This window comes from Lagenorhynchus albirostris, chromosome 2 (assembly GCF_949774975.1).
Source record: "Lagenorhynchus albirostris chromosome 2, mLagAlb1.1, whole genome shotgun sequence".
Taxonomy (NCBI): domain Eukaryota; kingdom Metazoa; phylum Chordata; class Mammalia; order Artiodactyla; family Delphinidae; genus Lagenorhynchus; species Lagenorhynchus albirostris.
Window position 1 is genome coordinate 51517359 of NC_083096.1, and position 17036 is coordinate 51534394.

Genomic DNA, 17036 nt, shown 5'->3' on the forward strand with positions numbered 1-17036 from the left:
ATCTCTTGCCTTATACCTCCTCTATGGGTAAAAGATAAAGACCATCTCTTGGATCTACTCAAAAGTTAGCATCCTCATTAAACACCCAAAAAAGCAGGCAATTAGTGTCAACTGCAGTGATTAAAAAGAACACCTTTCAGGCTTCCCCGGTGGCACAGTGGTTGGGAGTCCGCCTGCCGATGCAGGGGACACAGGTTCGTGCCCCGGTCCGGGAAGATCCCACATGCCGCGGAGCGGCTGGGCCCGTGAGCCATGGCCGCTGAGCCTGCGCGTCCGCAGTCTGTGCTCCGCAACGCGAGAGGCCACAGCGGTGAGAGGTCCGCGTACCGCAAAAAAAAAAAAAAAAAAAAAAAAAAAACTTTCAAAAATGAACTCATCCAAGAATGAACCTACTGAAAAGCCTTATCTGAAAGACATATAAAAATAAATGAACACTTCACCAAAATAAAATCTTCTAATAAGAACGGTCACCAAAGATCCCTTTGGGTTTTTCTAAATTGTGAATACAACTTGTCAATCAGAGAGGGAAAAAAAGTAACCATTACAGTTAAGTAAGACTTGGAGATATTCAAATATAAATAGACATTAGGCTGTTTTCTTTGAGTACACACTGGCTTAAAAAAATAAAAAGGTAATCATAAAAATGTCAAAAAATTGACAAATGTTACATTTTAAAGGGCAGGTGGACAACTGGTATATGCAGTTGCATATACCAATGCTAAAAATAATTTTTAAAGATTATAGCTTCTATTGCTCTATTACTGCCCTAATAAAAGATGAAAACTAAGGATAATTTCATTGATCTTTCCTCATTGTCTTGAAAATCTTAAATTTAAATGAAAATTAGTTTGGTAGTTAAAAGAATAAATTTATAGAGCCACAATTAACTTCAACATTACCGTACATGCTCAAAAAAATATTAAGACTTTGGTTTCCATATATGAGCTGTATAACATTTGACATAAACATGACTATAAAAGAGTTCATTCTGGGGGCTTCGCTGGTGGCGAAAGTGGTTGAGAGTCTGCCTGCCGATGCAGGGGACACGGGTTCGTGCCCCGGTCCGGGAGGATCCCACATGCCGCGGAGCGGCTGGTCCCATGAGCCATGGCCGCTGAGCCTGCGCGTCCGGAGCCTGTGCTCCGCAACGGGAGAGGCCACAACAGTGAGAGGCCCGCGTACCGCCCCACTACCCACTGCTCACGTGATGGCACAGACAGCCCCACTGACTGTTGTGAGGTTGAATATAAGCTTGTAGGCAAAAATCTCAGAAATGCAGAGCCCAGTGTGCATTTCCACTAGCTTCCAAAGCTAGCAGTGCTATTGCTAAGACCTTCGGGCCACATTAAAGGCAGAACATACCACAATCCCAAATTTTAAAATGAGACAGTAAAGTGGGAGTAGAAAATATCATACTCAGAACAGAAGTGCTCTCTCACAGATTACCAGTGAAAACTTCTAATTACAAATCGGTCCTTTATAAAGTACTTTAAAGGAATTACCTCTGGAAATTAAGCTAAAGGTGTGAAAAGAAAAAAAGGTTTCTAGTAATAAGATTTCTGATGAATTTTCTCCTTGGAGGATACGTCTACATCTACATATAATAAATATGTAGTATTTTGCCAGTAATAAGACAGTCAACTTTCTTGTCTACCATTTTCACTTTTTAGTTTGTCACAGGATCTGAAATAAGACTAAATCTTAAATAAGACTATTTGTGTGCTATCTCTGATTTCAACTTCAATCAATGTGTTAAAACTGTAGAGAGTATTTGAGTTTAAAAGTGCACAGGATTTTATGAATACTAGAACATACGCAGGTGGGTGCTTGAGGAATTTTCTGCCCATTCTGCCAGAAGCAGGATGCCATCTGCTTGTGCCATGAATCAAGCTAACCCTCAGCAGTTTCCAAAGTTGACAGGAAAATCTGGTTGTTTAGTTAACATTGAAAACACACTCTAAATCCAAGATGAACTGATATTTTTAAAAATGCTCTTAGATGTAGTTAAAAACTTGTTTCCCCCTTTAAAAGCAGCTGTCTGTTTTTATATCTTTTTTTCTCATACAACTAATTTAAAAAGAACTGAATTATGCAAACTGCTGATTTCAAAATAGTACTCTCAAGTAACTGAAAATCTATTATTTTGATTATCTGAAAAACAAGCTCATCTTTTATACTGGAAATTATTTCTCTCTTGTATGGTACAGATATCAACAATAAGACAAGAAAAAGGCAAAGTAAAATCATTTACGTGACTATGATTCACAACAGTTAAGTGGAAACTATAAATCTTCATTCTCTCATTCTGTTGTTTATCTGCCTCTCTAATTTAAACTTCAAGTCTTCTGGGCTAAAGTCCACTGTCATTCTGTCATTGTGTTTAAATAGCATAAAATACTAATAACTAGTAGCATATGCACATTCTTAGTGTGCATACTACTAAAAGTCTTAAAAAACCCACTAAAGATGGAAAATATCTTGCCAGATGTTGGTGGAAGGAAAAACAAATCTTGTTGGATGTATCAATTAGGGAAGTTTTTTGTTTGATTGTTTTGATTAACAACTGGAAATGCATTCCTCAGAACAGAAGCTAGAAAGAACTGTAATAAAACTGTAAAAAATCCATATAAATGACTAAAATTTTAAACTAAAAAGTGACCAGCATTCACTGATTTTTTTCTTATTTTTGCTTCCTTTTTGAATAAACATACTAATAATGAGATATCTACCTCTGTCTTTTAAAACTATATAGAACTTTTAGCCATGTCTTATTCATATAAGGCACCTACTGATTTTAGTTCCATAAGTATGTCTGTCATTTCATTAAAAACTTTCCCCTTAAAATTGTTGATAACATGCTTTGATTTTTTTTAAGTGCATTTAATTGAAAAATCCCTTAAGTGACCACATTGGTATTGTCACACAGCAATTATTTTCACAGTTTGCAACACTGAGATTGATCACAGCACACAACCCATTTAAAAAAAAATCCTCCTATCTTCTCTGTTTCTAGCACCATTAGGAAACAAAGTCTTGTTTTACTTTCAGGAAGCTGAAAACAGATGAATTTGGCTTTGGTGAGATCAGGCAACACTTATGCGAAACTGGCTTTTTGGCATCTGCAGTGGGGATAAAGTGAATTTGGAGAACTGTGTATGAGTATGCATGTGTGTGCATGTGCATAAAGAAGGGGAAAGATCATGAATGCAATTCTACCATCTCACTCATTTACAACTAAAGCCTTTAAAGAGCAAAAGGCAAATATTAGGTTAATGTTAGGTGGGAGGTCTAGTTTAAAGGTTCCTTTCAGTTCTAAAAATCAAATATTCATTGAATATCAATTACTAGGAACATAAAAATGAATAAAACATAGTTTTAGCCCTAAGGATGATTTGATGAAAAACTCAATCACCATGTTCATTGTAACTACATACTTCTGGACCTAAGGCTGATTTGATTAAAAACTGAAGCACCATGTGCACTGTTTCTAAATAATTTTATACACACACACGTGCACATGCACGCACACACACATATATGAAATGTTTGAAGAACAAAAGCATGTCTTCTGAAAAAACTTAAAACTTTGGTCTCATGAAATGAGAAAAATAAGTAAAAATGACAATATATCACTCCACTAAAATAAGTAATTTATCAAGCACAGGACTGCCCAAGATCAAGCTTTTAACACCATGCTCAATAACCAGCCATACATATTTTTGCCTCCTTTAAAGAAGACAAAAATCCTGCATTCCTAGAGGAAAACGACATCAACAAATTTAATGATAGCTTATTTTCAGGAAAGCACTTAGAACAAGGAAGGAGAAATATGGTTTAAACACCACACACATACACATATATACAGACCACAATGCTATTTATCATTGTAATTCTTGCTTAGATGCTTAAAAATTAAATGTTTCCCATGAAGATTTGGAGTCTGTTCCATTTGGAAAGAACCAACTTTTTAAATAATTAGAATTTAGAATTAGAAATGACACTAATCTATCTGATTGCTGGCACAATAATAATTGCCAAAACAGAAGATGTTATAATTGGCGTCCTGAACTCAGAAATGCACTCTATTTTTGCCTACCCCACCCAGTACTGCCAAATAGTAAATTATTGGCAAATCTAAGAGCTAATTCCTGTATCTATCAGTTGCCTTATCTTCCTTTTATGTAATGTTTTTAAAACTTTTTTTGTGAAGTAATTTCAGACTCACAGAAAAGTTGAAAGAATTGTACAAAGAATTCTCATATACTCTTCACCCAGATTCTCCAAATGTTCTTATTTTACTACATATGCTTTATCATTTTCTCTTTTTTAACAAAATAGCATGAAAAAGAACAAAATACTTAGGAATAAATTTATCAAAAGAAGTGATAGCCCTGTATATTGAAAACTATAAAACACCAGTATAAGAAATTAAAGATGACCTAAGTAAATGGAAAGATATCCCATGTTCATGGACTGGATATCATTACAATGGCAATAGTCCCCCACCCAAGTTAATCTACAGATTAAACAAAATCCCAATAAACATTCCAGCTGATTATATTTTGGCAGAAATTCATAAGCTTATTCTAAAACTCATGGAATTGCAAGGAACCCCCAAATAGCTAAGACAATTTAGCTGTCAGAAATTAGAACTTAACATCTAGAAAAAGAACAAATTAGAATACACACACTTCTCAATTTCAAAACTAACTACAGAGCTAGTAATTAAGACTGTGTGGTACAGACACAGGATAGACAAATAGATCAAGGAAATGGAAAAAACCCATATATTTAAGAACAATTGATTTTGACATGGGTGCCAAGACAACTTAATGTGGAAAGAATAGTCTTTTCAAAAGTGGTGCTGGGGGCTTCCCTGGTGGGGCAGTGGTTGAGAGTCCGCCTGCCGATGCAAGGGACACGGGTTCGTGCCCCGGTCCAGGAAGATCCCACATGCCGCGGAGCGGCTGGGCCCGTGAGCCATGGCCGCTGAGCCTGCGCGTCCGGAGGAGCCTGTGCTCTGCAACGGGAGAGGCCACAACAGTGAGAGGCCTGCATACCGCAAAAAAAAAAAAAAAAAAGTGGTGCTGGAATGACAGGCTACCCACATGTAAAAATAAGAAATTGGACCTCATACCTCATATCATACACAAAAATTGACTCAACATTGATCTATGTATATTCTGGACATTAGTTCATTTATCAGTATACTTATATCAATATATGATTTAAAAATATTTTCCTCCATTCTGCAGGTTGTCTCTTCACTTTCCTGATACCTTTTGAAGCTAAAACTATAAAACTTTCAGAAGGAAACATATGCATAATTCTGTGTGACACTGGAGTAGGCAATGGTTTCTTTGATAGGACACCAAAAGCACAAAAAAAAAAGAAAGAGAGAGAGAAAAAGAAACAGGACTTCACTGAAATTTAAAACTTTCATACTTCAAAAGACATCATCAAGAAAGTGTAAAAACGACCTGCAGAATGGGAGAAAATATTTTCAAATCATATATCTGATAGGGTCTGGTATCCAAAATTCTTACAAATCAACCATCAATTTAAAAATCAGGCAAAGGATTTGAATAGATATTTCTCCAAAGAAGATATACAATGTCCCATAAGCACATGGAAAGACACTTAGCATCATCAATGACTAAGGAAACACAAACCAAAACCACAAAAAGATGCCACTTCACACCCACTAGGGTGGGTATAGTGAAAAAGATGGACAGTGACAAGTGTTGCTAAGGAAAATTCCAGTGAAAAAACTGGAATTTTCTTTCATCACTGGTGGGAATATAAAATGGTACATTTCTTCATTTCCTCAAAAAGTTAGGCACAAAGTTACAATATGACCCAGAAATTTCACTCCTAGGCATATACCTAAGAAAACTGAAAACCCATCAACAAGCTTGTTCACAAACGTTCATATCAGCATTATTCATAATAGTCAAAGAGTGAAAACGGGCTTCCCTGGTGGCGCAGTGGTTGAGAGTCCGCCTGCCGATGCAGGGGACACAGGTTCGTGTCCTGGTCCAGGAAGATCCCACATGCCGTGGAGCGGCTAGGCCCGTGAGCCATGGCCGCTGAGCCTGCACATCCGGAACCTATGCTCCACAACAGGAGAGGCCACAACAGTGAGAGGCCCGCGTACAACAACAACAACAACAAAAAAAAGAGTGAAAACAACCTACATGTCCATCAACTGATGAATGTGGTATATTCACACATTGGAATACTATACAGTCATAAAATGGAATGAAGTACTGATACATGCTGTAACATGAATGAATCTTGAAAACATTACGCTAGGTAAAATAAGCCAGTCACAAAAGGCCACATTATATGATTCCACATATATGAAATGTACAGAATAGGCAATTCCATAGTGACAGAAAGTAAATTAGCGGTTGCCAAGGACTAGAGGAGGGGAAAATGGGCAGTGACAATTGACGCATAGAGGGTTTCTCTTTGGGGTGATGAATATTCTGGAATTAGACAGAGGTGATGGTTGCACAAGTTATTGAGCAATATACTAAAAACCACCTAACTATACATTTTTAAAGGGTAACTTTCATGGTATGTAAATTATATCTCAATTTTTTAATTATTTGAGGGGAAAAAAAAGAAAAAATGTGTTTGAGACCTTTGTCAGTAAAAAGAGAAAGAAAAACAGCAGGACAGACACTTGGGAGAACCCTCACCTACATGGAGCAGAGAGGAAAAAGAGGCCAGAGAAGCAATCAGAGAGAATGTGGAGTTTATTATGTCCCAGAGAACACCACAGACACTGCATCAAATCCCTTTGGCAACTGATTCTGAGTGATGAACACGCTTAATACAAGTCTCACCCAGTCTAAAAGTTCTCTCTCTTACAAAAGAAGCCTGGTTACTACTCCCTCTTCCTTCTCTAGTGTGGGCTAATCCTGCACATTATTGGAAGCAATCAAGCTATCTTCTTTCAAAATGTTCCATAAGTCAGGCTGTTCACTGTCTGATTGACCTTTTCTTCATTAGACAGGCTTAGTAAATATTTCCTCAATAAATTTAATATAAAAAAAAATTTTTTTTAATTTAAAAAAATAAAAAAATTTAATATAAATGGGATCCCTTCATTACCAACCTTGACCCTGATCTCATTTCATGAGTTTAGTTATTAAAAGAAAATCTATTCTCTTGACAATCTTATAAAGTAATAATTTTATTACTTTATTATTTTTATGAAGTTATTTCTTTTTTTCCTCTGGACAAGTTCTACTGTAGTTTTCAAAACTACAGAAAACTTTCCCAGAAATAACTAGAAATTTTAAAGTTCTGATCATTTTGATTTTTGCTTTGCCCACACTCATCCAAAGTGGTATTTTATGGAATACATGCAGAAGAGAAAGAAATTTTTTCTTATTTTTCAATAATTGTCTAGTAAGTGAAAGCATCTTAGAGAAGAACAGGTGGATGTGTAAATCAGTTTGTCTTGAAACACTTTCCCTGCATCACTTTGTTTTGTTTAATTTTATTTTCTAGGGCATCTGAAAACTACTAGGCTGTTAAGCAGACTGTCTGGTTAGCCAAGACAAAGCCTTGGCACTACTTTGAAATAAGATATGCCAGGTCTACCCTCCTGTATTATGTGACTGGCCTAGTTAGAGGATATATATACACATGATAGAGAGACATCATCAATATGGATGCTATGGGGTCATATCTCATGAGCAATGTTTCTTGTGGCAATGATGTGCATGCTAAATCGAAAAGACAAAAATATGAAGGATAAAGAATTCTAAAATAAAAACCCAACATATCCAGTGTAATACTAACTTGCACAATTTAGTTGGAAACACCAAGTACGGGCTTAAACTTTCACTCTTTTAAAACTATATTTTATTTTCCAAGAATAATTTCTAAATTAAGTCTTCTATTATTTATTCTATTTATATTCCAAACTTCAGGTTACATTTTTACCTGCTTCCAGTATGATTCCAGTATGATTAATACTTTTTTAAGCCTATATTTTGGCAATATAGAGTTCACAAGGTAAGTACTATCCAGTAATCTAAATTTATGCCTTAGAATCTAGACATCATCAAGAAACATTTTTATTACAATACTTTTTAACACTTGCATGTTGTCCCATGTTCTATGACCTCAGAAATATCGGGATGAAATGGATACCTATTAAGAGAAACATCAAGTAAATTTTAAGGGAGAAATCCATTTAAATATTTCCACAAAGAACTTGGGGATTTGAATTATAATGTAAAAAAGGATGGGGGATCAAAGTAATAGGTACTACTAATATTCTGAGAAAGCTACCGTGATACTAGTGGTTCTTCTGTCTACAGTAAGAATCACTACCATTTATGGTGTACCTACCATGTGCCAGATGCTACATATAAATTGTCTCTTAAATTAAATCCTTAAAAAGAATATTATTTTCCCCATTTTACAAATGAGGTGAATAAGATTTTGTCAACTACTTTGTCCAAGGACACACAACATATGAGGCAGAGTGGGGTTTTGAATCCAAGTTGATCTAATTCCAAAACCTATCCTTTCACTATACTATGATGTCTGTTGTTATAAAGCAGGGTTGCAAACTCAAATGTCAACAGGAGACTGCAATTAAAATAAAATGTATGCAGTGAGTTAAACAAATAGAGAAAAAAAAAAAAACAAATAGAGAATAAGGTAGCTTTGCAACCAAGCATACACCTGCCTAACCCAGTCTGGCCTCTTGATGTATATTGTGCAAGCATAAGAAAGCAGCCAAACAAAATACATCCACTGGCTACTAATTTTCTAGACACATGTAAAAAAGAAAATTACCATTTAGAAATCAGCAAAAGATGAAAAGCAATCCGAATAAAAAAGTATTTTTTGAAAAATTAGTGGTTTTCATATGAGATGTGTAGGGTTGAAACCAGTTAACACTGAACTAAATAAAATAAAACACTGACTGACTTTTTAAATAACTCCTTTAACTTCTGAATCTTATATACAAACTTGGTAGCAATAATAAACTCTTTACTAAAGCATCACTTAATACTGGTTGTCCCTTACTTTTATATTTAACATTTACAAAGATGTGCTTGAAGGCTGAATGTGTACAAGTCTAAAAATAGATATATATGCTATAATGGTGGTAATATTCTCAGAGTACTAAAAGATATAATCGTATCCCTAATTAAGGCTTTGAGAGCCTGTTACCTGAACCAGCTACTCAGGGAGCAGCAGATAACCCTCAGAGGCACCTCAATAATCTCTGGCCTTGCGAATTAGAACCAGGTATTTCTCCTTCCTACAGGCCTACAGCCCTTCCACTGACCAAGCCCCAATCACCACAAGAATAAAAACTGGGTGGTAAAATGGCAGAAGGATGACAGAAAGGGAATGGCAGGACATGGGGGAACCCTGAGTAGATGGGCACCACTGTAAACAAATTCTAGGCTCTGGCTGTGCGGTGATCCAGGGAAGCACCTGGCACTGTAAAATTTCTGGGAGGCTCTCTCTACAAGTCAGGACGCACTGAAAATATTTAAACTATTGCCAGCCCAGTCACACTAAGGTAAAAAACATTGTGAATGATCTGGGGCAAGAAGTGTCACAATGCAATAGTTCAAAATCATCAAGATTCAGGAAACAGAATATGGACGATGGGGATGCAGAAAGGAATTCAGGAAGTCTATATAATGTTCAGAAATAGGACTTTTATGAAAGTCAAGGCCCACCAAATATGTACTATCATTTTATATACACAAAGAAGGCTACCCATAATGTCAGGTATTATAAGAAGAGATGATACTAGGGAGTAGGTATTTAGGTTAAATAGAATTGTGGATTTATAGATGAAACGCCATTCTAGGCATTCAAAAAATGACTCTGCCAAGGGTCTTATACATAATCACATTTTCCAACCTGTCCTAACTTTATGTTTATTTTATTTTATGTTAATTAGTATCATCTATCTATACACATTCACTGAATCAGGTTTCTAACACTGACATTTTTCACTGTGTTTTTAAGACTAGCATTTACTGGAAAGTCTAATACAAGACCTGTTAAATGCCAATCATCCAAAACTCCATCACTTACTCTTCTAAACAGAATTTCTAAATGGCTCTAAAAAAGTCTAGTACTTTAGCTAACACTAATAATTTAGCCGCTCTAATTTCTTTCAAATAAAAAAGTATGCATCTGAGCACAGCTGACATTCTGACAACAAAAAAAAATACATATTCCCTAATCCCATCCACAATTTACTGTTATAACCACCAAAGTTCCATATTAACATTCATATCATATTTTAAATTTACTGTTTACAAGGAATCCACTAAATTAACACATAACTCATATTCATCCTAGAACTACTTGATATAATAAAATGGGGAAGAGGGCAGAAATCACACAATGCTTACTTAGAGATGAATGATTTTTATAATGTACAAAATGAAAATTAAATTCAGGTAAATGAGAGAAAATTCTCAAAACAAACAATAATTTATATCACTATCATTTCTAAATAAATAGCTTCATTTCTTCTCATTTATGTTTGTGCTTTCAACAGCAAATAGTGAATAATTTGGTGGCTCAATTCCAGTGTTTAATACGCCTCAAATGAAATCATTTTTAAACCTCCAGTTAGAAATTTGGGGACTGCAAGTTTCTATTATAAGGAGTAATTATGAGCTCCCAGCTGTGAAGTAAATATTACCTAAACAGAACTTCTTAAAATACTCTTTGAGGGCTTCCCTGGTGGTGCAGTGGTTGAGAGTCCGTCTGCCGATGCAGGGGACACGGGTTCGTGTCCTGGTCCGGGAAGATCCCACATGCCGCGGAGTGGCTGGGCCCATGAGCCATGGTCGCTGAGCCTGCGTGTCCGGAGCCTGTGCTCCGCAACGTGGGAGGCCGCGACAGTGAGAGGCCCGCGTACCGCAAAAAAAAAAAAAAATACTCTTTGCAATAAAATACCTAGTAATCATTAAACAAGGCAAGAAATATAAGGTTTATGGGGGGGTGGGGGATCAATGAAGCACGATTTTACAAGTTTCTGGAAACTATGAATTCAACTGGCAGATTACTAATTACCAGGAAGGAGAAGCGATCTTGGTTCTAAGATCTCTGTAACAACTTAGATACAGATGTAATAGCACCTAACTAAACTGTTCCCTGCATAGAAAAAAAGCCCTGTAGCATACACCACAGTCTGCTGAAAGATAGTCATCAGTGGCAACCAGTCATTCACGGGGGCTTTAAGTAGAACTAACAGAGGAAGTCCAACATATTCTGCATAAAAGTAAAAAAAATTAGGCTGGCAAGATGACGGCGATCCAGCAAAATCTGTCTCCTGTGCTATATAAAAGATGTAGGAGGCTGCTTTAGAACTTACTAAAAAAATCTCCTGGAAGACATTAACAGATTTTTTAAAGGTAACATGTAAATTATAACAATAGGATGTCACCACATTTCTAATCTTTTTTTTTTTTTCCCCTGGGTTATTATGTCCTGAGCTATGTTCTTCAAGGCAGGGAAAAACTTCCTAAAAATGTCTTAAATTTTAAAAATAAAGGGCAAGTTTATCAGGGGAAAAAATGCATAAATTATAATCAAGAAATTTTGTTAGAAGACAAAGCATGCAACCAGATGAAGATGACTCAGAACCGAGTCATTTACATCAGAATGGCATCTATATCCTGAAATATGCTAATGCCCTCTGGGCCCAGAGAAGAATATAGAATCAAGGTCCTATTTCCTGGTACTATATCTAGATTATCTGTCTAAACCCTTGTTTATACTTTATAGAACTAGATTTTAGTGTAAAAAAGACTGAATCAATGAAAGAACCAAAGTGAATGACTATTTCTTTCAACAATATATCAATCAGTCACCAAGACTCAAAATCTGGGAGTTCCTTTCCCTTTCTTTTATGTCATATAATTAATCGATCACTAAAAACTAACTCTTCTCTCAAAATGTTCCTTACTAATTAGCACAGCCTCAGGATATCTCCCTCAAATATTGATTAATTACGTGGTAGGTTTAACATGTGTCCACAAATTCTTTGATATGCCTCCTTCCAGGGGGTGGAGCTTAATTCTCTTCCCCTTGAATAGTGACTTGCTTCTACTGAACAGATTATGGAAAGAGAAAAATAGCAACTTGGCAGTGGAGAAACCTTACCAAGTGATCAAAGTTAACATTATCAGTGGTAAGTCATGTTGATATCATGTATCTCTTTTTTTTTTTTTTAAGCCACACCACGCAGCATGCGGGATCTTCCCCGACCAGGGATGGAACCCATACCCCCTGCACTGGGAGCACAGAGTCTTAACCACAGAACCGCCAGGGAAGTCCAATATCATGTACCTGTTGATATGACACAGTGAGAAGGGTTCTTCACAAGTGTGGTATTCTTCCCAGAAAGGCATAAATCCAGTCTAATCATGATAGGACATCAGCCAAACCCAAATTGAAAGACACTGTACAGGATATGTAACTAGTACTCTTCAAAAGTATCAGGTCATGAAAAACAAGGAAAGCCTGAGAAAGCATTACAGATTGGGAGAGACTAAGGAGATGATATGACAATTGAATGCAACATGATATACTGGATTCGACCTTGGAATAGAAAAAAGGTATTAGTGGAAAAACTGGTGAAATCTGAATAAAGTCTGTAGTTTAGTTAATGGTATTGTATCAATGTTGATTTCTTCATTTTGATTTAAGGTTACATTAGATATTAACATTAGGGGAAGCTAGGAAAAAAACACTTGGGAACTCACTGTACTATTTTTGCAACACATGTAAATCTAAAATTATTTCAAAATAAAGGGTTTTTTTTCCAATTTCTTAACCACATCTTCCCTTACTTTTAGACAGCCACTACCCTAACTCATAACCCTTATCACTATTACTGAGATTGTCCAGATTCCCATGTCTTTAGGATCTGCCCTCTCCAATTTATCTGATACATATCGAAGGATCAATCTTAATTTATACCACCTCCCTATTCAAAAACTACACACTCAAACCTATAAATGACTATTCAGTGCCTCAATATTATTTATCACTAAGCTTATCACTAAAAGGCATCTACAAAACAGCCATACACTGCTTAGCTAACCTTCTATCACTACTAGAGATACTTGCTTTTTTTTTGAATTTTATTTCTTATACAGCAGGCTCTTATTAGTTATCAATTTTATACATATTAGCGTATATATGTCAATCCCAATCTCCCAATTCATCCCACCACCATCACCCCCCACCTGCTTCCCCCACTTGGTGTCTATACGTTTGTTCTCTACATCTGTGTCTCTATTTCTGCCTTGTAAACCAGTTCCTCTGTACCATTTTTCTATATTCCACATACATGCGTTAATATATATTTGTTTTTCTCTTTCTGACTTACTTCACTCTGTATAACAGTCTCTAGGTCCATCCACATCTCTACAAGTGACCCAATTTCGTTCCTTTTTATAGCTGAGTAATTCCATTGTATACATGTACCACATCTTCTTTATCCATTCGTGTGTCAATGGGCATTTAGGTTGCTTCCATGACCTGGCTATTGTAAACAGTGCTGCAATGAACACTGGGGTGCATGTGTCTTTTTGAATTATGGTTTTCTCTGGGTATATACCCAGTAGTGGGATTGCTGGGTCATATGGTAATTCTTTTTTTTTTTAATAAATTTATTTATTTATTTTTATTTTGGCTATATTGGGTCTTCATTGCTGTGCACGGGCTTTCCCCAGTTGCAGTGAGCAGGGGCCACTCTTCGTTGCGGTGCGCAGGCTTCTCACTGCAGTGGTCTCTCCCATTGTGGATTGCCAGCTCTAGGTGCGGCAGGCTTCAGTAGTTGTGGCTCACAGGCTCTAGAGAGCAGGCTCACCAGTTGTGGCACACGGGATTAGCTGCTCTGCGGCATGTGGGATCTTCCCAGACCAGGGCTTGAACCCGTGTCCCCTGCATTGGCAGGCGGATTCTTAATCACTGCGCCACCAGCGAAGCCCTCATATGGTAATTCTATTTTTAGTTTTTTAAGGAACCTCCATACTGTTCTCCATAGTGGCTGTATCAATTTACATTCCCACCAAGAGTGCAAGAGGGTTCCCTTTTCTCCACACTCTCTCCAGCATTTGTTGTTTGTAGATGTTCTGATGATGCCCATTCTAACTGGTGTGAGGTGATACCTCATTGTAGTTTTGATTTGTATTTCTCTAATAATTAGTGCTGTTGAGCAGCTTTTCATGTGCCTCTTGGCCATCTGTATGTCTTCTTTGGAGAAATGTCTATTTAGGTCTTCTGCCCATTTTCTAATTGGGTTGTTTGGTTTTTTAATATTGAGCTTCATAAGCTGTTTATATATTTTAGAGATTAATCCTTTGTCCATTGACTCGTTTGCAAATACTTTCTCCCATTCTGAGGGTTTTCTTTTCATCTTGTTTATAGCTTCCTTTGCTGTGCAAAAGCTTTTAAGTTTCATTAGGTCCCATTTGTTTATTTTTGTTTTTATTTCCATTACTCTAGGAGGTGGGTCAAAAAAGATAGAGATACTTATTTTTAATCTTTAATCATATACCAATGATAAGTTAAGAAAGTTTTTAAATTCAGTAATAAAACTGGGCAATAATGGAGGACTTTTAAAAAGAAATACGGATTTTGCTTTTAGAAAGATTACAATCTTGTTAGGTAAATAATGGTTATTTGTTTTGTATTTTTATCTTATTTCTTATCACTTTGCCAAACTTTTTAGTAATTTGCATAGGTTTTGTTCAATTGATTCCTTTACTTCCTAAATATCTGATCATATTTGTATAATAAAGCAATCTTATATTTCCCATTATTTGTATCTACTTCTGGCAACGGTTAATAGTCTAAATTAATTTTGTTTTTACTTGGAAATAGTAATAACAATTCTCAACAATTACAAATGATGACATTATAAAATGTTGCAGTAAACACACAGCTGACCCAGAAGAGGATAGCTGGTCACAGAATTACCAAATCTTATCAACACACCCTAAGAAGCCTCCATGGAATGTTTACTCTTCCTTTTTCCAGGAGGCTTTTTCAGTACATTTTAATGGACAAATAGTTTTCTAACTACCTACCTTAAAAATATTTTAATTATATCCACCAAGTTATTTTATGAATATCAACAATCTGGTTCTAAAGTTTGTATGGAAAGGCAAAAGGCCCAGAATAGCCAACACAATACGGAAGGAACAGAACAAAGCTGGATGCCTGATGCTACCTGACTTGAAGACTCCCTATGATGCAAGAATAATGACACTGTGGCATTGGCAGAAGAACAGACAGATAGATCAATGCATAGAATAGAGAACCCAGAAACAGACCCATATAAATATAGTCCACTGATCTTTGATAAAGGAGCAAAGGCAGCACAATGGAGAAAAGAAAATCTCTTCAACAAATAGTGCTGGAACAGCCGAATATCCACATGTAAAAAACAAATCCAGACACAGATATTACATCTTTTACAAAAATTAACTCAAAATGGATCATAGATCTAACTGTAAAATGCAAAACTATAAAACTCCTAGAAGATAACACAGAAGGAAACCTAAATGACCTTGGATATGGTGATGTCTTTTTAGATACAATACCAAAGGCATAATCCATGAAAGAGATAAGCTGGATTTCATTAAAATTTAAAACTTCTGCTTTTTGAAAGACAATATAGAGAGAATCAGAAGACAAGCCACAGACTAGGACAAAATGAATACAAAATGGTCCAAAGACCTTAAAAGACACCTCACCAAAGAAGATATACAAATGGCAAATAAACATATGAAAAAAATGCCCCACATCATATATCACCAGGGAAATGCAAATTAAAACAAGGAGATACCACTAACCCCTATACAGGCCCAAACCTGGAACACTAACAATACCAAATGCTAGCAAGGATGTGGAGCAACAGGAACTCTCATTCATTGCTGGTAGGAATGCAAAATGGCACAGACACTCTGGAAGACAGTTTGGCACTATCTTACAAAACTAAACATACTCTTACCATATAAGCCAGCGATTGTACTCCTGGGTATTTACCCAAAGTAGCTGAAAACTTATGTCCACAGAAAAACCTGCACATGGATGTTCACAGAAGCATAATCCATAGCTGCCAAAAATTAGAACCAAACAAGATATCCTTCAGTAGGTGAATGGATAAGTAAACTGGGGTACATTCAGACAATGGAATATTAATTCAATACTAAAAAGAAATGAGCTATCAAGCCATGAAAAGACATGGAAGTACCTTAAATACGTATTAAGTGAAAGAAGCCAATTTGAAAAGGCTACATACTATATAATTGCAACTATATGACGTTCTGGAAAAGGCAAAACTATAGAGACAGTAAAAAGATCAGTGGCTGTGGTAGGAGAGGGAAACGAACAGGCAGAGCAGATTCTTAGGACAGTGAAAATACTGTGTATGATACTATAATGATGGATTTATATCATTATACATTTCCCCAAACCCACAGAATATATAACACCAAGAGTGAAACCTTAGGTAGACTATGTGATGTGTCAGTGTAGACTCATCCTTGTAAAAATACACCATTCTGGCATTCTGGTGGGGGGGCGGGGGGAGGATGCATGTGGGGGACAGGGAGTATATGGGAACTCCCTATACTTCCCTCTCAATTTTGTTGTAAACTTAAAACTGCTCTTTAAAAAAGGTCTTAAATTTTTAAAATTGTATTTATAAACACACAATACATATTCATATACTGAATATTATATCTGATTCTTTATAACTGTTTCAGTTGGTTATGCTGCTTCCCTTTCCTTCTTTTCATTTAACCTTATGAGCCAATTAAACCCAAGTATCCATTTTGTCTTTGTAAGTCATCTGACTTCCCCTTTAATTTATCCTTTGTCTCAGTGCTACAGATGTGGGGAAGAGCACTGATGAAAGTCAAGCAAACTGGGGTATAACCTGACTCTGCTTATAACCATACAATTCTCCAAGTTTCAGATTCTGCATCTCTAAAATGAAGTTTAGA

General features: G+C 36.2%; 1 protein-coding gene across 3 annotated transcripts in view; it reads right to left on the reverse strand.

Moving 5' to 3' along the window:
• RASAL2 (RAS protein activator like 2) overlaps positions 1–17036 on the reverse strand; it is a 379074-nt gene that overhangs the window by 305518 nt on the left and 56520 nt on the right. The window lies entirely within an intron of this gene.